The 24684-nt window shown below is 39.3% G+C and overlaps 1 protein-coding gene across 2 annotated transcripts in view; it reads left to right on the top strand.

Moving 5' to 3' along the window:
• LOC117402697 (uncharacterized) overlaps positions 1-24684 on the top strand; it is a 60663-nt gene that overhangs the window by 14286 nt on the left and 21693 nt on the right. The window contains exon 1 of one of the 2 annotated variants that reach the window (XM_034004085.2): positions 7553-7641. The exons of the other annotated variant lie outside the window; for it this stretch is intronic. The gene's annotated coding sequence lies outside the window, so the exon portion shown is untranslated. Of the gene's footprint in view, positions 1-7552; positions 7642-24684 lie in introns of those variants that run through there. 2 annotated transcript variants of the gene reach the window in all.

Genomic DNA, 24684 nt, shown 5'->3' with positions numbered 1-24684 from the left:
TTTTAAATTATCTTAAGAAAGAGCAGATATTGCTTTCTTACAGGAAACCCACCTGACAGATTTAGAACACTCTAAACTACGCAGAGAGTGGGTGGGACATGTTTTTTACTCCTCTTTTAACTCCAAGTCAAGGGGGTGGCTTTGCTCATAAGTAAGCATATATTGTTTAAGTTGCACTCAGTGGAAGAGGATAATGCAGGTAGATGGGTGTCTGTAAAGTGTGAAATTGATCATGAGCCGTTTACGCTGATCAATTTATACGGACCTGTGGCAAAGTGGTAAAGACGTGCAGGTGAGTGCAGTGCAGAGTAATCACACGGACAACGTTTGTACAGGTGTGTAACAGGGTGACGTGTTACATGTGTGGGTAGTCACTGGAAAATACTGACAGACACAGAGCATTGGTGTTGATACGCCGCTCAGGCGTGCAGATTTAATTTTAACACAGAGCTGACACTAGGGTACCAGCGATGGTAGACCTAGTGTCACATTTAACAAAGCAATAAAAACAAAGAAACTAAAGCTAAAAATAAAAGTTTGCCACACAAAATGACGAGCGCTAGTCCCACTAAAAGGAACGTCCCGCTCCAGGAACCTACTACTCTACGGTAACCCTGTTTATACTGTTTTGGGATCCACCTCCCCTAAGCTGACCTACTTCTGTTGTGTTATTTCTGAAGTCCTGGCCTCCCAGCGACTCCGGGCCATTCTGACGGTCCTGGCTGGGCAATTGCCTTCACAGGCCCCGTCTTGCAGTTAAAGGGCTCCGTAGTAGTCTTTCCCGCAGAGCGGACGCTTCCCTCCTGGATGTAAACAAACTCACAGCTCTCGTCTGTACAGCAATGGCCTTGCAGCAGCCCCGAGCTGTAGCGCAGCCGCTTTTTGAGCTCTGCGCAGCATCCCCAGGCACGCCCCCCAGCCAATCCAGACCTCCCGATCACTTTAGCTCAGGACGAGCCTGCCACTCAACTGGTTGCTTAGCAACACGTCTCCAACTGCGCGTCGCAGCTGATTTTCTACAGGCACACACTTGCGCAGGAACCAGCGACCCGGTTCCCTGTTACAAGGTGCAAGGGTGTTTATTTAATTTAATAAATGTCCAGAGCCTTAAGGCAAACCTGCAAATAATAACAGTGTTGGAAGTGATACAGCGGCGTGTATCGCTTCGGTTTGTAATCCCACGGGTTTGACCCGTAACCCAAAGTCCTGTTCCGTCACCCACACAAAACACAGACACAATTGGACAGTGCGTGATTCTAGTGCTAGTGGTGAAAACAAAGACAGTTCTGATAGTGGAAAAGGTGAATGGTGAAGTCCGGGTTTTTCGCTGGCCTGCGGCTGCAGCTCCGGATCGTGCTCAGTAATCTTCAGTGACTAATAACACACAAGACACACAGTGTTAATACACAGACACGAAAACACTCACGGTTTTTCACAGTACGGGCAAAGGAACAGATCACTCAAGCCATGCCCCCTATTTATACCCTCGCCCCTGACCCCGAGGTTAACGAGCGCATCCGCTCCTCCAGTCCTCGGATGCCATGCCGCTTACCGTCCGGGTCAATGAGCTTGGGTGCCGTAGCTCTGCCCCCTTCCTAAATGACTGACTTCCACCTACCCTACGGAATAAATTGTCGTGCCATTTAATTAAGGGTACACTGTTCCTCTTGCACCGTGCCCTCACAGGTCGAGAGGGAGATCTAACACCAAGAGTCATTTGATCTCTGTCACAGGACCTAATTTTGATAATCCTAAATTTTATAAAGATATGATAATGCAAATTGCTGTAACACAAGGTCAGTGCATAATAGCAGGGGACTATAATTTAGTCCTGAACCCCACACTAGATAAGTCTTCACCTAGGACTATGGAGCCTAGCAGAGCTGCTGTAGCCCTTAAGCATGGCATGAAGGACTTGGGTCTTATAGATGCATGGCGATCTCTGCACCTAACTGAAAAATATTTCTCCTTTTTCTCTAACATACATAACTCCTACTCTAGAATAGATTTAATACTCACATCTCAAATCTTGCTTCCAAGAATTATAGATTGCAAATACTTAGCTGCCACTCTCTCTGATCATTGCCCCTTGAAAATGATACTGGATTTGTGGACTCGAGCCCAACCTTCACATAGCTGGAGATTTTAACCCTATTTACTTAAAGACCCTGAACTTGTTAAATTTATGGAAAACCAGATTGACCTTGTGACAGGGTAGCCTTGCGGGCCCAGATGTTATTGGCAGGCAAAGAGACTCAGAGGCAAGGCAACTGTAGTTAAAGCGCTTCTGCGCAGTTTAATAAACAAAAGGAAATCAAAAAGTTGAACAAAACACTGCTCACCGAGCAAAAATAAAACAGTTAAACAAAAACAAAACTTTCACAAAAACAATTACAAAATAACTGGCGCAAGGGCCAAAACAAAAGGTTTAAACAAAATACAGAAATGTAGGCTGGGCATTAGCCTTCACTACAGTTTCTTTCTCAAAAAAAAAAAAATAAAATAAACAGATCACAAACAAACACTCACCCAAAACACCTCCACCAAACAAACGATTTTCCCCTTTTTTATACCATGTGGCTGGAGCCTAATTATCAATTACTCAATTAGCTCCAGCCACATTCTCACATGTATTTTTGGCAGGGATAGGAAATTAACCCCATCCCTGCCAACCACCACCAAAATCACCACACAACAATAATATTATTATTTACAGGCAGGGCCCTGCCCTGCCACAGACCTGTTTTTAGAAACAAATAAAAATTCATCCTCACATGGGACAATTTGGGAATCCTTAAAAGCCTTAATGAGAGGACACATTATGTCATATAGTGCTTATAGACAAAAGAAAAAGAGAGAACAGCTTAGCACACTTGAAATGGACTTTTGTAAACTGGAAATAGAACACGCAAAATCTAAAAACTCGGAAATATTTAATCTACTGTCTCAGAAACGACTGCAATATAATAATCTCTGTACGCAAACAGCAGAGGCTGCTATGGCAAGAACAAATTATCATTATTACGAAAACGGTAACAAAACAAGAAAGTTACTGGCATGGCAGATAAAAAAAAAAAAAAAAAGAAGAAAATAATAAAATAATACATTCCATTAAAACAAGTAAAGGGACTGTTATACATAAATCAGATGAGATTAATACATGTTTCAAAGAATTCTACAAAGAGTTATATAAATCTGAAATGGGCCCCGACCATACAAAAAGTAAAGTAAATGAGGACCACAAACTTGCACTGGATGTAGAAATCTCAGAAGCTGAAGTTCTTAAAGCAGCTAATAGTTTGCAGGGGGGCAAGGCTCATATAGACGTTATTGTTACTTGATGTAGATTTTAAAATCCTGTCCAAACTTATTGCCTTGAGGCTTGAATCTGTTGTATCCACAGTTATACATGAAGACCAAACAGGGTTCTTACAACACAGATTGGGAGCTGACAATCTTCGTAGATTATTCCACATTATACATCAGTCACAGACTGCAATAGATCCTAGGCTTGTGGTGTCGATGGATGCAGAAAAAGCATTCGACCGCATAGAATGGGAATTTTTATTCCAAGTCCTTGATCATATGAATTTTGGCCAAAATTTTATTAATTATATTAAAACACTGTATAAATGCCCCAAAGCCCAAATTTTGACAAACGGAATCATCTCTGAGCCTTTTCTTCTAGGTAGGTAGATAAAGTTTACCAGGCTAATTACTTACCACTACTAGATAAAATAAAGAATGATCTACAAAGATGGACTGATCTACCCCTATCCCTAATTGGCAGGGTGAATATCATAAAAATGAAAGTTTTGCCTAAATTCTTATATTTATTTCAAATGATTCCCTTAAAAATTCCAAAATTGTTCTATATTAAAGTTCAAGAAATTGTTTCTAAATTCCTGTGGCATGATAAACATGTTAGAGTAAAGGCTTCAACACTTCAGGCACCATTTATCAATCCTAATTTTAAACTATATTATCTCGCATCACAGCTTCGTGGTATATGGGTATGGCTTAATTTAGACAAAGTTAATGCAACTTGATCATCCATAGAACAACACATTGCTGACCCCATTCCACTGAGTGCGCTCCCATTTATAGGCTCTAGAAAAATGATGTCAACAATAACTAATAACCCTGTCATACTGAACACATTCAATTGCTGGCTGGAGAGCCACACACTTTTTGGGCTCCAGCATAAATTATTTAAATACACCCCACTTAAAGATAACCCCTTTATTCCAAAGGCTATAGCAGACGGGATTTATGGAATTTGGAGAAAAAAGGGTATTGAACATCTTGGAGACCTGTATAGGGACAATTTTTTTTTTTTAAGCTTCACACAGATAACTGAGGTTTTTGGAATACCAAAAACACATTTCTTTAAATACCTACAAATTAGAAATTGGGTGAGAACAAACTCAAAACATTTTTTTTCCAAAATCTCCTGAATCCCCCTTGGAAAAAGAAATATTCAACACTTTATCTCCTAAGGGGTTAATTTCTCATATGTACAATTTTTGAATAATAATCTGAAACATAACCACACTGGGATTAAAGTGAAATGGGAAAAGGACTTGCAGTGTGAATATACATTGCAGGAGTGGGAAAGACTACTGGAGAATTCTCAGCGATTATTAACAAGCACTAAACATAGACTGATACAGTTTAACATATTGCACCGTACTTACTACACACCGCACAGACTGCATCAGTTCAAGAAAAATATTACTGCAACCTGCCCCAGAAAGTGGAGACGGTGAATCTCTTGCATATGCTATGGAGTTGTCCAGTCTTAAAGACCTACTGGGATAGTATACATCTCAATATATCAAAGGTGCTGGAAAACCATATCCCACCAGATCCCAGAATTTCAGTTATGGGGGACGATTGGGAGTTATTACATCTGAGCACTTACCAAAGAAAATTTGTACTACTTGCAATGACAGCAGCTAAAAAGTGTATTCTTGTGAACTGGAAGTCTGAACATTCTCCTTCTCTAAACCAGTGGTGGAGAGAATTAATATCATACTGTACCCCAGAAAAAAATCATGTACATTGTAAGAAAAACTCCTAGGGTGTTTGAAAAAATATGGGGTCCTTTTATTAACTACATTCCCAAAATCGACTTTCGCCCAGATAATGGGGATACATCCAATAGTTGATCATAGGCTAGTCTGTGTGTATGTGTATATAGGTGTTTGTGTATGGGGGTGTGTGTGTGTGTGTGTATATATATATATATATATATATATAATATATATATGGTTGTATGTATATACTTCTGTAAGTATGTATATGTGTATGTATGTATGTATATGTATGTGTATGTGTGTGTATATATGCCTATGTATGCATTTTGTGTATAGTGGTTAACCATGCAGGGTAAATGCAGGAATGTACAGTATACTGTTGAGGTATGGATGAGTAAGCAGGGGGTAAATGTGTATTAGCAAAATTAAAATGTAACCCAGGATGTAATAATAATAATAATCTTTATTTATAGAGCGCCTTTCATACCACAAGGTTCAAGGCGCTGCACAAAAAACAAAAAAAAAGGTAACAGAACACAAAGATTAAAATCAAAGTTAATAAAACGGCATAAATTGATGAATAAGTTAAACAGGTTAAAAAAAAAACATCATATATCGCAAAAAGAGAAAAAAGACACAGTTTAAAACAACTAAAAACAACAATATATGAAATCAAAAAGCTAAATTATAAAAATAAGTCTTAAGCCTAGATTTAAAAGTAGCTACTGTAGGTGAACCTCTGACATGGTCGGGGAGAGAGTTCCACAGCTGCGGAGCACGAACACAAAAAGCAACTTCTCCTTTCCTCCTGAGCCTCACCCTCGGAATACAGAGGAGGCCACTATTAGTCGACCTCAATGCACGCCGAGGCTGATAGAGACAACAACTCTGAGAGGTAATCTGGTGCCATTCCATTTAGTGCTTTAAATGTAAGCAATAGAATTTTAAAATCAATTCGATATTTCACTGGAAGCCAGTGCAGAGAAGCAAGTATGGGAGTTATATGTGCTCTCCTTTTGGTTTTGGTAAGGACCCTTGCAGCTGCATTTTGCACAAGCTGCAGCCTTAATAAAGCTTGGCTAGCTTTAACAATGTAATGTAACAAAGATGTATTGTTAGAGAAGCTGTTGAAGCTGTTTTAGTAAATAAGACTATATATATATATATATTTTAATAACTCACTGTAGGGGGGGGGGGGGGGGGGGGTGTTAGTTGGCCTGTATTGTTACTCATGTTTTTGACTTAAAAACAATAAAAATATCATTAAAAAAAAAAAAAAATAGTACATACCGATAAATCATCTCTTGATCACCCGTTTTATCACCAAACTCCCCAATAAAGTGATCCAAGTCGTTATTTTATTACTATGACATCTTAAAAAAAAGCTCTGCAAATGCCCATGATATTCTCTGAGCGCTGAATGCGGAAGCAGCTATCTTGTTTGTTTATGTCCGTGTTATCTATGTGGTGTCGGGGCTATGTGTATTCATGAGATTCGCCCTTTTTTTTCGGCTTCTCTCGGCTCCTATCGGTCTCACTCGGCCATTGAATGGTTTTCTCTGCTTTTTCCAGAGAAAAAACGACTAGTGACCTGTTTTTTGCCGTCTTTTTGATGTCGGACCAGGGTTAAAACCTTAAAACATGAAGAATATTATTTTCATATTTACAGAACTTTTTTTAAAGTTTCCTCAATAACAATGTATCCTCGTACACCCCCATTTCAGTGTTTTAGGTCCCAAAATATGGTCCTACAAATAAAGGAATGTCCCCAAAAGAGATACAGTAGTACTTTTTCTTCATATGAAGAGTCTGGTTTATTCGTCTAGCTGGAATTTCAGCCATATTTATTTTTGGAATTCTGAAAGATAATGCACTTCACTTGTTTTTAAAGTAATAATTCATTCAAATCTTATTAATTACCATAAAACCAAATATAATTTAAAAGCTTAGAACATGAAGAATATTACTTTCAAACTATTTACATAATTCAGAACATGGCAAAATGTCAAATGTAAAAAGGTACAGATTGGCAGAAAAAAGGTTCAAAGCTTTTTTTTAAGTTGTCCAATAACAACACAAACGTTTTGGTCAATGTTTGACCATGACTGTAAATAAATAAATAAATAAATAGTCCAAAAATTAGTTGTGTGCCATTTTTCAAAAAATGGTGCAGTGCAAAGTGGAATGTGGAAGGTATGCACTGGTCTTTCGTCTCCACTCTCCTCCTTGACTTGCCCAGCTGATGTCAGTGTAGCCGGTCTTCGCTTCACAAAGCTCATATGACTTCATCCCAAAGCGTGCCCGTTTTGTTTGGGATGTACTGCTTGAAATAAAGCAAAACCACAACGAACTACAACTAAGTTGTAAAAATGAAAATAAAATGTCTATTGTTCAAACATTATAAATGGATTAATAAATAGCAACCACACCTAAACTGTCAGTTGTGCAAACATTACTAACGTGTGGTTGTCACGCACCCTCCAGATGGTACTATCGGACAAAGGATCCTTGAGGAGGTCCAGAAGCATTTAAAATAGAAGGGAAGGGGGGAGAAAACAAAAAACAGAAGGGAGACCACATCAAAACAAGGGCAACAACTCAGGTAAGACAGCTATTAAATGTATTTATCTTAATGCTAGATGTCTGAGAAACAATGTTAGAACTTGAAGCTACTGCACTAACAAGTAACTACAATGTGATAAGTGTTATAGAAACTTGGTTGTCTGAGAGTGATGGAGACGAATATAATATTAGTGGGTACACACTGTATAGGAAAGATAGGCAGGACAGAAGAGGCGGAGGGGTAGCGCTATACATAAGAAACAGTCTTGAAGCCCAGGTGTTAAATCTGGACAAAGAAAACAACGCCGAATCAATATGGGTCAGAATAATGGACAAAAATTCAAAGGGCATAATAATAGGAGCATGCTATAGACCGCCAAATTCAGAGGCTGAGCAAAATAATCTGTTATACAATGACATTAGAAATGCGTGTAGAAAAGGAGAAGCCATACTAATGGGGGATTTCAACTTCCCCCATATAAAATGGGAGAACCCGGTGGGGAGCACAATGAACGAAATTGAAATGGTGGAAATGACAAATGACTGCTTCCTAACACAATTTGTCAAGGCACCGACTAGAGGGGAGGCATGCCTTGATTTAGTCTTTTCAAATAACAAAGACAGAATAACTAAAACAGAGGTCAGAGAGCCATTGGCAAACTCAGACCACAACATGGACTCTTTTGAAGTGATTTTCAAAACCCCAAAAGTAATGACTAAAGCTAAGGTTTACAATTTTAGAAAAGCAAACTATGAAGGTATGAAACAGAGACTAACAGAAGTAGATTGGAGTAAAATAGAGAAAACATCCACAGAAAAAGAGTGGCTGTTTTTTAAAAAAGTAGTACTAGAGGCACAAAACAATTACATCCCAAAAGTAGACAAATCTAAATCTAAAACAAAATGGCCAAAATGGTTTAATAGATCAATTAAAAAAATTATTCAGCGAAAAAAGGCACTTTACAGAGCGTTTAAAAGGGACCAAAAACAAAGCACACAGAAAGAGTACTTGGAACTGCAAACACAAGTCAAAAAGGAAGTTAGAAAGGCCAAGAGAGAGATAGAAATCAATAATGCTAAGGGGGCTAAAACAAATTCCAAAATGTTTTTCCAATATTATAACAGCAAGAGAACATTCAAAGAGGAGGTTAAATGTCTAAGAGACACAAATGGCAAAATCATAGATGAAGAAAAAAAAAATAGCAAATATATTAAATGATTACTTTTCACAGGTTTTTACAAAGGAGGACACGGACAACATGCCCCACATGTCGACCTGTTCCTATCCAGTTTTAAATAACTTTAGCATAACAGAGGCAGAAGTGTTAAAGGGACTAGGAGCTCTTAAAATAAACAAATCCCCTGGGCCGGATGAGATCCTCCCAATAGTACTCAAAGAAATGAAAGAAGTTATTTACAAACCGCTAACCAAGATCATGCAACAGTCTCTTGACACAGGGGTTGTACCGACAGACTGGAAAATAGCAAACGTAATACCGATCCACAAAAAGGGAGACAAAACTGAACCAGGTAACTACAGACCAATAAGCCTGACTTCTATTATATGTAAACTTATGGAAACTATAATAAGATCCAAAATGGAAAATTACCTATATGGTAACAATATCCTGGGAGACAGCCAGCATGGTTTTAGGAAAGGGAGATCATGTCTAACTAACCTACTTGACTTTTTTGAGGATGCAACATTGAAAATGGACAACTGCAAAGCATACGACATGGTCTATTTAGATTTCCAGAAAGCTTTTGACAAAGTCCCGCATAAAAGATTAATTCTCAAACTGAACGCAGTAGGGATTCAAGGAAATGCATGCACATGGATTAGGGAGTGGTTAACATGTAGAAAACAGAAAGTACTGATTAGAGGAGAAACCTCGAAATGGAGTGAGGTAACCAGTGGTGTACCACAGGGATCAGTATTAGGTCCTCTGCTATTCCTAATCTACATTAATGATTTAGACTCTGATATAGTAAGCAAACTTGTTAAATTTGCAGACGACACAAAAATAGGAGGAGTGGCAGACACTGTTGAAGCAGCAAAGGTCATTCAAAATGATCTAGACCGCATTCAAAATTGGGCAGACACATGGCAAATGAAATTTAATAGAGAAAAGTGTAAAGTATTGCATGCGGGCAATAAAAACGTTCATTATAAATATCATATGGGAGATAGTGAAATTGAAGAAGGGAACTATGAAAAAGACCTAGGAGTTTATGTTGACTCAGAAATGTCTTCATCTAGACAATGTGGGGAAGCTATAAAAAAGGCTAACAAGATGCTTGGATATATTGTGAGAAGTGTTGAATTTAAATCAAGGGAAGTAATGTTAAAACTCTACAATGCATTAGTAAGACCTCACCTAGAATATTGTGTTCAGTTCTGGTCTCCTCGTTACAAAAAGGATATTGCTGCTCTAGAAAGAGTGCAAAGAAGAGCAACCAGAATTATCCCGGGTTTAAAAGGCATGTCGTATGCAGACAGGCTAAAAGAATTGAATCTATTCAGTCTTGAACAAAGAAGACTACGCGGCAATCTGATTCAAACATTCAAAATCCTAAAAGGTATAGACAATGTCAACCCGGGGGACTTCTTTGACTTGAAAAAAGAAAAAAGGACCAGGGGTCATAAATGGAGATTAGATAAAGGGGCATTCAGAACAGAAAATAGGAGGCACTTTTTTACACAGAGAATTGTGAGGGTCTGGAACCAACTCCCCAGTAATGTTGTTGAAGCTGACACCCTGGGATCCTTCAAGAAGCTGCTTGATGAGATTCTGGGATCAATAAGCTACTAACAACCAAACGAGCAAGATGGGCTGAATGGCCTCCTCTCGTTTGTAAACTTTCTTATGTTCTTATGTTCTTAAGTGTTAAAGGGACTAGGAGCTCTTAAAATAAACAAATACATTGGGCCAGATGAGATCTTCCCAATAGTACTCAAAGAAATGAAAGAAGTTATCTACAAACCACTAACCAAGATCATGCAACAGTCTCTTGACACAGGGGTTGTACCAACAGACTGGAAAATTGCAAACGTAATACCGATCCACAAAAAGGGAGACAAAACCGAACCAGGTAACTGCAGACCAATAAGCCTGACTTCTATTATTTGTAAACTTATGGAAACTATCATAAGATCTAAAATGGAAAATGACCTATATGTTAACAATATCCTGGGGAAACAGTCAGCATGGTTTTAGGAAATGGAGATCGTCTCTAACTAACCTGCTTGACTTTTTTGAGGATGCAACATCGACAAAGGATAATTGCAAAGCATACGACATGGTTTATTTAGATTTCCAGAAAGCTTTTGACAAAGTCCAGCATAAAAGATTAATTCTCAAACTGAACGCAGTAGGGATTCAAGGAAATGCATGCACATGGATTAGGGAGTGGTTAACATGTAGAAAACAAAGTACTGATTTAGAGGAGGAACCTCAAAATGGAGCAAGGTAACCAGTGGTGTACCACAGGGATCAGTATTAGGTACTCTGCTATTCCTAATCTACATTAATGATATAGATTCTGGTATAGTAAGCAAACTTGTTAAATTTGTAGACGACACAAAAATAGGAGGAGTGGCAAACACTGTTGCAGCAGCAAAGGTCATTCAAAATGACCTAGACAGCATTCAGAACTGGGCAGACAAATGGCAAATGAAATTTAATAGAGAAAAGTGCAAAGTATTGCACGCAGGCAATAAAAATGTGCATTATAAATATCATATGGGAGATCCTGAAATTGAAAAAGGGAACTATGAAAGACCTAGGAGTTTATGTTGACTCACAAATGTCTTCATCTAGACAATGTGGGGAAGCTATAAAAAAGGCCAACAAGATGCTCGGATATATTGTGAGAAGTGTTCAATTTAAATCAAGGGAAGTAATGTTAACTTTACAATGCATTAGTAAGACCTCACCTAGAATATTGTGTTCAGTTCTGGTCACCTCATTACAAAAAGGATATTGATGCTTTAGAAAGAGTGCAAAGAAGAGCAACCAGAATTATCCCGGGTTTAAAAGGCATGTCGTATGCAGACAGGCTAAAATAATTGAATCTATTCAGTCTTGAACAAAGAAGACTACGCAGTGATCTGATTCTAGCATTCAAAAGGTATAGACAAATGTCGACCCCAGGGAACTTCTTTGACCTGAAAAAAGAAACAAGGACCAGGGGTCACAAATGGAGATTAGATAAAGGGTCATTCAGAACAGAAAATAGGAGGCACTTTTTTACACAGAGAATTGCGAGGGTCTGGAACCAACTCCCCAGTAATGTTGTTGAAGCTGACACTCTGTGATCCTTCAAGAAGCTGCTTGATGAGATTCTGGGATTAATAAGCTACTAACAACCAAACGTGCAAGATGGGTCGAATGGTCTCCTCTCGTTTGTAAACTTTCTTATGTTCTAAGTAGAGGGCACACATGGGTATGAGTGAGGCCATGCTCCCCTGCTGGCACTCTCTGTACAAGCTTCCTCTGCCCAAACTCAGGAGACCTGCAGTTGCTTCTGTTGCACAGCATTGTGGCCACAGACCACTACCTGAGCCACGTGGAGTCTGACATGAGGGAGCAGTGCCTCTTCTGCCCTCCCCTATTCGCTGACTGCCCCCAACTACTGCCGTTCTTCCAGCTTTTAGCAGACCTGTTGGCTCCTCTTGGCATTTTTCCTAAAACTTGTTTTTAGCATTCCTTACAATTCAAAACAATGCCAAAAATATGTGCTTGTTAATCTTATCCTTGCTCAGGCAATGTTAGCCATTTTTAAATCCCCCAAAAGAACAAGATTTTAGCCACTGGTTTTACCGATGCCTAGAGTGTTTTTAGAGTCCTGCTTGTTAGCAGGATTCAGGCAGACCTTTTTTTATTACCATCTGGTAAAAGACTTGGACAATTTTAGACAGAGGTGGTGTGATGTGAGTGAGGTTTGTTATTATAACCCTGTCGCTCTAAACTAAATATTTATATTGTAACTTTTGCTGCTTCTGCTGATTTTTTTTGTTTTTTGTTTTGAGGTTTTTTTTATCTTTTTTTCTGTAATTTTTTTTATTGGTTCAATATAGAGATTTAAAACTCAAATTCATTCTCTCTCTTGCAACAATTCAAGCATCTTGAATATACTACAACATTTTTACATTAATTAAATTCCCTCATGAACAATTCTTTCCATGTAAAACTAGGAGAACGGTGACTGTATTGAGACTACTGTAGGTTCATGCTTATGCACAATATCCATGGCTAGTACTATTCACAAAGGCTATTAAGATAATTCTGTAATGCACATATGATGTTAATTCTAGTTTAATATCTTAGATTGCTTGCCAGAATAAATAGCAAGGGTAATAGTTGAGTACTTGTTTATTCAATTTCCAATAGTCGAGTACTAGGTTGTTTCTTTTACTAATGGGTTTCAATTTTAAAGTTATTTAAATCTTTTTTTTTTTTCCAAAGTCTGCTTTTATAAATCAATTTTAAAACATATCCATTTAACAGAGTCAACCATCAACATAAAGAAAGAAAAATAACACAAACACAGAAAGTGACTTAACTGTTGCATCAGAAAATGGTTTAGGAACATTACACACCAACAATGCTGTTCTCTGAGTCCTGGAATTAGAAGGTGCTATTAACACTGTGTGTAACACATTAGAGACTAGACAGATTTCCGGACTATGTTAAATTAAACCACATTCTCAGTGTTATTAATGGTTAACCATGTGTTTGTCGGTTTCTAGTAATGGCAGGTTCAAGCAGATTATAGATCTTTAACTTTAACCGTGTCCAGGTTGCGTTACCTCTCTCTCATTAAAGCTGCAGTATAGTCTACCATAACCCTGCCATGAAACTATAGCAACATCTGACTTTTCTGAACAACATTTTTTCTGATAAAATCAAAAAATGTTATTCTTTTTTTGTGTGGTATGGATAATATTTTAACAGATCATGCAGTATTTGACCATATAACAACTTGCACAATATTATAAGAACATAAGAACATAAAGTTTACAAACGAGAGGAGGCCATTCAGCCTATCTTGCTCGTTTGGTTGTTAGTAGCTTATTGATCCCAGAATCTCATCAAGCAGCTTCTTGTAGGATCCCAGGGTGTCAGCTTCAACAACATTACTGGGGAGTTGGTTCCATACCCTCAATTCTCTGTGTAAAAAAGTGCCTCCTATTTTCTGTTCTGAATGCCCCTTTATCTAACCTCCATTTGTGACCCCTGGTCCTTTTCTTTTTTCAGTTTGAAAAAGTCCCCTGGGTCGACATTGTCAATACCTTTTAGAATTTGGAATGCTTGAATCAGATCACCGCATAGTCTTCTTTGTTCAAGAATGAACTGGGCAACAGTGTGGAGTAGTGGTTAGGGCTCTCGACTCTTGACCGGAGGGTCGTTAGTTCAATCCCAGGTGGGGGACAGTGCTGCTGTACCCTTGAGCAAGGTACTTTACCTAGATTGCGCCAGTAAAAACCCAACTGTATAAATGGGTATTTGTATGTAAAAATAGTGTGATATCTTGTAACAATTGTAAGTCGCCCTGGATAAGGACGTCTGCTAAGAAATAAATAATAATAATAATAACAACAACAGATTCAATTCTTTGAGCCTGTCTGCATACGACATGCCTTTTAAACCCGGGATAATTCTGGTCGCTCTTCTTTGCACTCTTTCTAGAGCAGCAATATCCTTTTGGTAACGAGGTGACCAGAACTGAACACAATATTCTAGGTGAGGTCTTACTAATGCATTGTAAAGTTTTAACATTACTTCCCTTGATTTAAAATTCAATACTTTTCACAATATATCTGAGCATCTTGTTGGCCTTTTTTTTTTTTATAGCTTCCCTACATTGTCTAGATGAAGACATTTGTGAGTCAACATAAACTCCTAGGTCTTTTTCATAGATTCCTTCTTCAATTTCACTATCTCCCATGTCATATTTATAATGCACATTTTTATTGGCTACGTGCAGTACCTTACACTTTTCTCTATTAAATGTCATTCGCCATGTGTCTGCCCAGTTCTGAATGCTGTCTAGGTCATTTTGAATGACCTTTGCTGCTGCAACAGTGTTTGCCACTCCTCCTATTTTTGTGTCGTCTGCAAATTTAACAAGTTTGCTTAATATACCAGAATCTAAATCATTAATGTAGATTAGGAATAGCAGAGGACCTAATACTGATCCCTGTGGTACAGCACTGGTTACCTCGCTCCATTTTGAGGTTTCTCCTCTAATCAGTACTTTCTGTTTTCTACATGTTAACCACCCCCTAATCCATGTGCATGCATTTCCTTGAATCCCTACTGCGTTCAGTTTGAGAATTCATCTTTTATGTGGGACTTTGTCAAAAGCTTTCTGGAAATCATCTAAATAAACCATGTCACATGCATTGCAATTTATCCATTGTCGATGTTGCATCCTCAAAAAAATCAAGCAGGTTAGTTAGACACAATCTCCTTTTCCTAAAACCATGCTGACTGTCTCCCAGAATACTGTTACCATATACCTGTGTTCCTGTAGTTTGTTTTGGCAACCGCAGTACTGACAATGTTGGTGAAAAACATTCTTAAACACATTTATTTTCAGCTCCTGAACCTATTTATAAGATTTGAAAAAGTGCTTTCACAGTTTCACTTTTTTTAACATTTAGAGAGCAAGAGACTGTCGGGGTAACACTAACTTCTTTATTTTTTTTGCTTTCAACTCTGTGACCACGCTACAGTAATCTTGTTTCATCATAAGCATTATATAGCATAGTATTACTGTTTAGCCATATATATTAAAATAAAACCAGATTACCAGATTGATCAACTATTTATTTAAATGAAAATGCAGTCAAACTATCAATAACATTTTTAATTATATCTAAAACCAGGTAAAATTGTAAAAGTTGGCATGAACCCACAAGCAGTAAACAGCAGTGTTATCTGTCTCCCTGGTGCCAGAGTTGAAGATGTGATCGACAGAATAGATCGGGTCACAAACGGGGCATGTACAGAACCAACAGTGATTGTCCATGTAGGGACAAATAACATGTGAGAGGAGGTCAGAGGTACTGAAAGAGAGGTTCACTGAACTCACTGCCAGGCTTAAAGAGAAAGGGAGTCAAGTAATCTTCTCCGGGGTGCTTCCAGTTCTGAGAGCAGGGAAGGAGAGGCTTAGCAGAATAATTGGTTTAAATACAGTGCCTTGCGAAAGTATTCGGCCCCCTTGAACTTTGCGACCTTTTGCCACATTTCAGGCTTCAAACATAAAGATATGAAACTGTAATTTTTTGTGAAGAATCAACAACAAGTGGGACACAATCATGAAGTGGAATGAAATTTATTGGATATTTCAAACTTTTTTAACAAATAAAAAACTGAAAAATTGGGCGTGCAAAATTATTCAGCCCCCTTAAGTTAATACTTTGTAGCGCCACCTTTTGCTGCGATTACAGCTGTATGTCTCTATCAGTTTTGCACATCGAGAGACTGAATTTTTTGCCCATTCCTCCTTGCAAAACAGCTCGAGCTCAGTGAGGTTGGATGGAGAGCATTTGCGAACAGCAGTTTTCAGTTCTTTCCACAGATTCTCGATTGGATTCAGGTCTGGACTTTGACTTGGCCATTCTAACACCTGGATATGTTTATTTGTGAACCATTCCATTGTAGATTTTGCTTTATGTTTTGGATCATTGTCTTGTTGGAAGACAAATCTCCGTCCCAGTCTCAGGTCTTTTGCAGACTCCATCAGGTTTTCTTCCAGAATGGTCCTGTATTTGGCTCCATCCATCTTCCCATCAATTTTAACCATCTTCCCTGTCCCTGCTGAAGAAAAGCAGGCCCAAACCATGATGCTGCCACCACCATGTTTGACAGTGGGGATGGTGTGTTCAGGGTGATGAGCTGTGTTGCTTTTACGCCAAACATAACGTTTTGCATTGTTGCCAAAAAGTTCGATTTTGGTTTCATCTGACCAGAGCACCTTCTTCCACATGTTTGGTGTGTCTCCCAGGTGGCTTGTGGCAAACTGTAAACGACACTTTTTATGGATATCTTTAAGAAATGGCTTTCTTCTTGCCACTCTTCCATAAAGGCCAGATTTGTGCAGTATACGACTGATTGTTGTCCTATGGACAGAGTCTCCCACCTCAGCTGTAGATCTCTGCAGTTCATCCAGAGTGATCATGGGCCTCTTGGCTGCATCTCTGATCAGTCTTCTCCTTGTATGAGCTGAAAGTTTAGAGGGACGGCCAGGTCTTGGTAGATTTGCAGTGGTCTGATACTCCTTCCATTTCAATATTATCGCTTGCACAGTGCTCCTTGGGATGTTTAAAGCTTGGGAAATCTTTTTGTATCCAAATCCGGCTTTAAACTTCTCCACAACAGTATCTCGGACCTGCCTGGTGTGTTCCTTGTTCCTCATGATGCTCTCTGCGCTTTAAACGGACCTCTGAGACTATCACAGTGCAGGTACATTTATACGGAGACTTGATTACACACAGGTGGATTCTATTTATCATCATTAGTCATTTAGGTCAACATTGGATCATTCAGAGATCCTCACTGAACTTCTGGAGAGAGTTTGCTGCACTGAAAGTAAAGGGGCTGAATAATTTTGCACGCCCAATTTTTCAGTTTTTTATTTGTTAAAAAAGTTTGAAATATCCAATAAATTTCGTTCCACTTCATGATTGTGTCCCACTTGTTGTTGATTCTTCACAAAAAAATACAGTTTCAGATCTTTATGTTTGAAGCCTGAAATGTGGCAAAAGGTCGCAAAGTTCAAGGGGGCCGAATACTTTCGCAAGGCACTGTATATGGTTAGAGAATAAATGAATTGAGGATTTAGGGTTCATAGATAAATAGAGGGCCTTTTGGTGGAAAAAGCATTCTTTACAAGAAAGATGGCTTACACCTTAATGATAGGAGAGCAGATATTCTGGCATGGAGCATAGAAAGAACCATTAGGAAGAACAGACAGGATTTAAACTATGCAGGGGACTGGGTGGAAAACAGAATCAGGTTCCAGTTAGGGCTAAAGGTGTAAGTCACATAGAATAAATCAGCAATAAATTGTTAGAACTAGAAGCACAGATGTCAACTGAAAAGTATGACGCTGTTGAATCACAGAAACTTGGCTTAGTCCTGAAGATGGAGAAGAATTCAACATACAGGGGAATAAACTTTCCCGAAAGGATATAGACTAGATAGGCTGCACAAACTAAAGTGTATAATTTCAGAAAGGCTAACTTTGACGGGATGACAGGAACTGAGAGAAATAGACTGTATATGAGTGTGACCGAGCTGTTGTTGCAGTGACGTCACGGACCAGGAAGTACCAGTAAACACAGGCAATGGATGGTGAAGGTGAATGCAACAGCGCTCAGAGTTTTATTAAATAATAAAACAAAACAAAAGATTAAAACAAAACAAAAGGGCACGTTGGCCAAACAAATAAACAAACAAATAAATAAGCGTGCTGGCTTTAGCACCAGCATGGTACTTAGCAGTTGTTTTTAAATGCAGTTTCTCTCTCTCCTCACTCTCTCTGCTCCCCATACTCTCCGCTGTACACTCTCCCTGCAGCACGTACAGCTGCAGGTTCTTATACTCTGGCCGAGGGGTTAACTACCTGTTAATTATCTTATTACCCCTCGGCCACAGTCTGCACGAGTTTAATAAGGATGCGTGACAGTCAGCTAGTTAAACAATCAGTAGCTGATCAGCCACGCATCCTCACAAAGTTTTAAAAAATACAAAAACAATAACAAAAGACGCAGCGCTTTTATCCGCGCTGCAAACAATAATACAAAAACAGTGCACAAATATATAGGGGCGGGACACTCCGCCACAATGAGTTACAGGAAAGAGGGAAGAGCAAAAGAATTGGAAGAATATTAGAGTATACGTAAACGGGTACAAATGGATGTTAGAAGGCCAAAAGAGATCTAGAAAGAAATTGCCAGTGATGTTAAATATAATCGTAAAACATTATTCCAATATTATAAAAGTAAAAGAACTGTGAAAGGGGGGGATACGGTATTAACTTCTGTAACTTGCAAATGATGGAAGCAATATTAAAAGGTAAGTAGCAATATTATAGGGGATAGCCAATATGGGTTCAAAAGAGGTAGGTCATGCTTAACTAACCTATTTTACATTTTTAAGGATGTTACAGCTAATGTACATGATGGCAATGCTTATGATATAATCTTGATTTCCAAAAAATCAACAGGAATACAGGGGAGGGCATGTAATTGAATACAGAACTGTTTAAAACAACAGAAAGCAAAGAGGTGTAAAATCAGACAGGAAGGATGACTTGGACCAAGATACACATTGCAGGATTGTCAAATTTGCAGATGATACCAAACCTGGGGGAGTAATCTAACGACCCAGCTAATTCAAAGGGATTTGGACCTTCTCTGTAACTGGGAAAACTTGTGGCAAATTCATTTTAATGTTAAGAAATGGAAATCCATGTTATACGCATAAAATGAACGGGATGAAAATAGGGGATGAGGACTTTGAAAAGGATCTTGGGGTTATGGTGATGTCATCATTAAAACTATCTTGCCAATGTGGTGGGACAATTAAAAATAGCAAATAGAATGTTGGGCTATATTACACAAAGTGTGGAATACAAGTCTTTAGAAGTTATGCCAATATTATACTATGCCCTGGTTAGACCCCACCTAGAATACCTTGTGCAGCTTTGGCCACCTCACTACAAAAAAGATATAATTGCACTCCAGAAGGTACAGAGAATGACAACTAGGCTGATCCCAGGACTTAATGACATGAGTTATGAGGACAGGTTAAAATAATTATATCTTCAGCCTAGAAAAAGAAGGGACCGAGAGGACTAATTGAAGTCTTTGAAATTATAAATGGTATGATAAAGTTAATCCAAGACACTACTTCAGATTTAGCACAGAGAGAACAAGAGGACATAAGTGGAAGTTGAGTAAAAGTAAGTTTAGAACAGAAGGTAGCAGGTGCGTCATTTCAGAAAAATTCTCAATAGCATCATGAATAACAAAAAAAACAGGCAGTAAATGGGCCAGTTTACTACGAAATAGCATACTGCGCTTTGTTGACATCGTTAATTATACAAAATGTGCAATGCAAGTATTTTTAAAGCACGGCACTGGTTTATAACAAACTCGAAAATGTTGTTACACGGAAGATCACGTGCCACGCACTGTGAGATGGTCGCTTTTCATTAGGCTCCCTTTTCACACCCCCTCTTACTTTTTTACATTTCTTCACTACATCTATTTTAGTATTTTTTTTTTTTATCTCCGAGTAATGATGTCCAGGAAGAAGGAGACGGTTTCTCCTCACGATACACCGGATGGGAAGAGTTTTAAGCAATCATCCTTGCTGGAAGAGATGACACCGGTAATCGAGCGAGCTCTGGCAGCCCAGTGCGATGTCATCCGCGGCATGATTTCGGGAATGTTATCCGAGGCTCTGGGCCCCCTTAACAAGGTGATGCAAGATCTCAAGGAAAACTTGAACATCCATATTAAAACTGTAGAGAAGCTCACTTCTCCGGTAGATGTAGTGAAAGCCAACATGCGTCAGGCCAAAAGGGAGGTTGACTGCATGCAACTGGTGGATAAGTTCCAAGACAAACTAAATGACCTGGAGGACAGGTCGCGGCGCTGTAATGTAACGTCCGACTGGTCGGCCTGCCTGAGGGCTCAGAGGGAGACGACCCTGCCTGTTACTTGCAAAAGATGCTGCCTCACTGGATCCCCGGTCTTCCCTCAACGGTGCTGATTGAGATCGACAGGGCCCATCGTGTTTATAGCAGTGGTCCATCTGGGTCCCACAAACCCCGCACACTGCTCTTCAAGCTTCTGCGCTACACCGACCGACAGGCCATACTGCAAGGCGCTCGGAAGGCACATCCTGTGGAAGTTAATGGTCGTCGCCTCAGCTTCTTTGCGGATAACTCCCAACCAACGGCTTCCAAGCGCAAAGCATTCTCCGAGGTCAGAGCCAGGCTCCGTCGGTAAGGCGTGGAGAGCTTTCTGATTTATCCTGCTGTGCTGAGGGTCTTATACGGAGGAGAACAGCTCTCATTCGGGTCCGTCGCGGAGGTCGAGACTTTTTTGTCTGATTTGCCGAGACCTGGTTCTGGACCTAGGAAGTCTCTCAGATTCGACTCTGTTCCCATGGACGACACTTCTGCTCCTGTGCCATAGAGGGATGCTGTCTGACTGCCATAAGACTCTGTTTCTGATAAGTGAAGCTTGTTCTTTTTCTCCCTTTGCTTTTCTGGGGTTAGTGTTATTTGTGTAGTAGGGGCCTGTAATAAGATTTTGCTTCTAACTGTGTTATGTGGGATGTTGGAGGTTAATGATAGACATCATTGTGTGTTTGCCACGGAGTAACAGTGTTGGGGTTGGGGGGAGGGTGGGGGGGTGGATTATCTGGTTCTATATAGTTTCTTTCCTCTGGGGTTTATGGGGGGACAGTGTTCGGGTTTTATGTGGCAATCTATGTTCGGGTTTTATGTGGTGGGGAATAGAGGACCCTAGTTATATTTTTTTCTTGAGGTATTCCTATAATTATACATCTATATCTACCAGTGAATTTTGTATATGGTCAGAATGTTGCGCTTATATGTTATCTATCTTTGAATGTTTCTTTTACATATATTCATATACATTAAACACGTATTGTCCTGCACTTCTATCTCTGATACATCTCTCTGACACTCATGACTAATAATATTAGTAATATTAATATATTCTCCAGGAATGCTCGCGGTCTAAATATTCACAATCAGCGTGTGAGTTGTCTTGCTCATTTGCACAGGAAAAAAATAGATGTTGCCATGATTCAGGAATCTCACATCAAACAGCAAGATGTCCCTAGACTTGCTAATAAGTATTACTACGTGGCCGCTTCCTCCTCTGCAAACACTAAAACTCGGGGTTCACTAATTTTATTGCGTCGCAACTCTAGGCTTACTGTCTTGGGAAACGGATCTAATGGGGAAGGCAAAGTAGCATTCTTAAAAACTAGTTTTTCGGGTAAAAAAAATGGCATTTGTGTCGGTTTATGGCCAACGACATTTGATCCAGGCTTCCTTAATTCATTGACCAAACTGCTTTCCGAACTTTCTGACTATAGCTTAATTATCGGCGCTGATATGAATTCAGTGTTAAATGCAGCTTTAGACAGATCAGGTATACAGCAAGGAAGCTCACAGCACGAGATTTACATCTGACCTCGGGTTAGTCGATGCATGGCGAGTGTTTAATCCTTCTGCTAAAGATTTTACTTTTTTTCTGCTGGACATAAGTCTTTCTCTAGGATTGATTTTATTTTCACATCGAAATCTATATTTTCCCAAATACATGCTGTTGATATTATACCGATGTGTCCTTCAGATCACAGTGTAATGTACGCTAGTTTAATATCTCGAGACATTCCGAATAAAGCTGCAAGGTGGAGATTAAATACCACCTAACTGCAAAATGAATCTTTTCGAATTTCATTTTAGTTCAGACTAGACAAATTTCTTACTTTTATCGTGGTTCGGTAAGTGATCCTCACGTTTTGTGGCATGCAACAAAGGGCTTTATTAGAAATTCCACTACATTATTCGCCTCTAATCTTAATAAATCCCGTTTGTGCAAAATTAAAGAGCTTGAATCCAAGCTTGCCCTTCTGGAACACACCCTAAAAAGTTTGTTCTCTGAAGCTGTTGCACTCGAATTGGATACTAGGAGGGATCTAAATATATTGCTTAGACGGCGTGCAGAGTTTTTTATCCATAGGGCGAGACAAAACTATTATTTCCATGGCAGTTTGTTCTCTGAAGCTGTTGCACTCGAATTGGATACTAGGAGGGATCTAAATATATTGCTTAGACGGCGTGCAGAGTTTTTTATCCATAGGGCGAGACAAAACTATTATTTCCATGGCAGCAGACAGTCACCTCATTGCCTTAGCTTCGCAATAATGAAACCTTTGCTAATATTTCCTTCTGATCCGACTTTGATTAACTCTGAATTTTCGCTCATTCTATTCGAAACTGTATACTTCAGATATCTCATTTGATAGTGACAAATGTAAACAATTTCTTGAAGGTCTCCCGTTACCACGTCTCTCGGATGTCGAATCAGCGGATTTAGGTGCTCCGATCTCTTTGACAGAGTTAAGAGGCATTGCAAAGTATGAATAAGGGCAAGGCGCCCGGGTTTGATGATCTTCCCCCTGAGTTTTTCTTGCTTTCTGGGATCAGCTAGGACCATTACTATTGGAAATGATGCAGACAGCCTTGGAGTTGGGCTCCTTCAGCAGAGATGTGAACTCCGCTATTTCATTATTACTTAAAGGAAAAAGACCCTTCTCTTTGTTCCAGTTATCGCCCCCTGTCCTTAATAAATTCTGACATTAAATTGTATGCCAAGGCGCTCACACGTAGACTTGAGATCTACATGACCAAACTAATTCATCACGATCAAACAGGATTTATTAAGTCCCGATTGGCAACAGATAACGTTCGTCGTCTCCTTCATATTATTCATGCCGCCAAGGATAATAAAACTTCATGTGCGATTATGTCTTTAGATGCTGAAAAGGCTTTTGACCGGGTGGAGTGGGATTATCTTTGGTATGTCTTAGATTAAATGGGCCTGGGGACGGAATTTATTAAAATGATTAAAATGTTATATGCAACCCCTCCATGATGGTGCTATCGGGTCCAAATGTTCATCGCAGTTCTCTATTGCACGGGGTACTCGACAAGGTTGCCCTCTCTCTCCGTTGCTTTTTGCAATATCATTGGAGCCTCTTGCACAAGCAATTAGACTATCTGCTAATCTTGTTCCCATCAGCATAAAAAATACGCAACATCGCATCTCGCTGTACGCTGATGATATCCTGTTATTTTTTGAGGATATTTCCTAATCACTGCCATTCATACTTTCTGTTTTCAATGATTTTAGCACATTTTCAGGATATAAGATTAATTGGTCTAAGTCTGCCCTACTGTCTTTAAATGCAGAAACGTTAAATAGTACTTTACCTGTAAACATACCGGTGGTTAAACATTTTAGATATCTTGGAGTGGAAATTTATTCATCTTTGCACATGACTGTACTAACCAACTTTAATAACATACTTAAAAAAAATTGAAATAGATTTAAACAGATGAATGCAACTTCCTAACTCGTTGCAAGCCCATATTTCCTTAATAAAAATGAATGTTCTCCCACGTATTAATTTTTTTAGCTCAATGCTTCCACTTCCACTTTTTTTTTTTTTTATTTGCGTCTTCGCTCTGCAATGCATGCTTACGGTGTTCCCTGGGGCACAGAGCTAACGTCTTACCCTTTACACAATATGCTGAACGTAAGGGGTAGTAAAACGGGTCTGGTCTCCAAACTATATACTTATCTGCTGAGAACCTCATATAAATCACTTGTATTAACCTATTTGGTATAGGGACATACCACAGGTAGAAGACGACATTTCCTGGGATACTGTTTGGAACAATTTAAGTTGTGTTTCTAAAAACCTTAATCATCAATTGATCCATTTCAATTTTGCCCATAGAATATATTTAACCCCTCGCAGATGATTTCTAATGGGACTCACTGACACCCCAATGTGCGCACTGTGCCCCCAGGGAACGACGGGCACCTTTTTTCAAATGGTGTGGGAGCGTTCAGATGTGGCTGTGTTTTGGGGGTGGGTTTGTTAATCTCTGTCTACTGTTCTGGGGACAACTGTACCTTGCTCTCCACGGATTCTTCTGTTGAATGATGATTCATCACTTGATCTGTCTGTACAGCAGAAAGGAATTTGGCTGGCTGGTGTTACTGCTGAAAAAAGAATGGTTGCCCTGCGCTGGCAGCCTCCGCACTCCCTCCACTGGCGTCAGTGGGACCTTGCCTTTCTTGACGTGGTTCATATGGAACTTTCTACTGCTGGGGTTCATGGGGCCAGGGAAGGGACTCTGCGGGACTGGAGTACTGCGGCAGACACCATTAAAGCGCTTTTAAAACCACCAGCAAATCCCACTGTCTGAATTAGTGTCTTGGGTCCTTTGT

Source organism: Acipenser ruthenus, chromosome 5, assembly GCF_902713425.1.
Source record: "Acipenser ruthenus chromosome 5, fAciRut3.2 maternal haplotype, whole genome shotgun sequence".
NCBI lineage: Eukaryota > Metazoa > Chordata > Actinopteri > Acipenseriformes > Acipenseridae > Acipenser > Acipenser ruthenus.
Note: the sequence above shows the minus strand (reverse complement) of the source record. Positions and strands in the feature narration are given on the sequence as shown.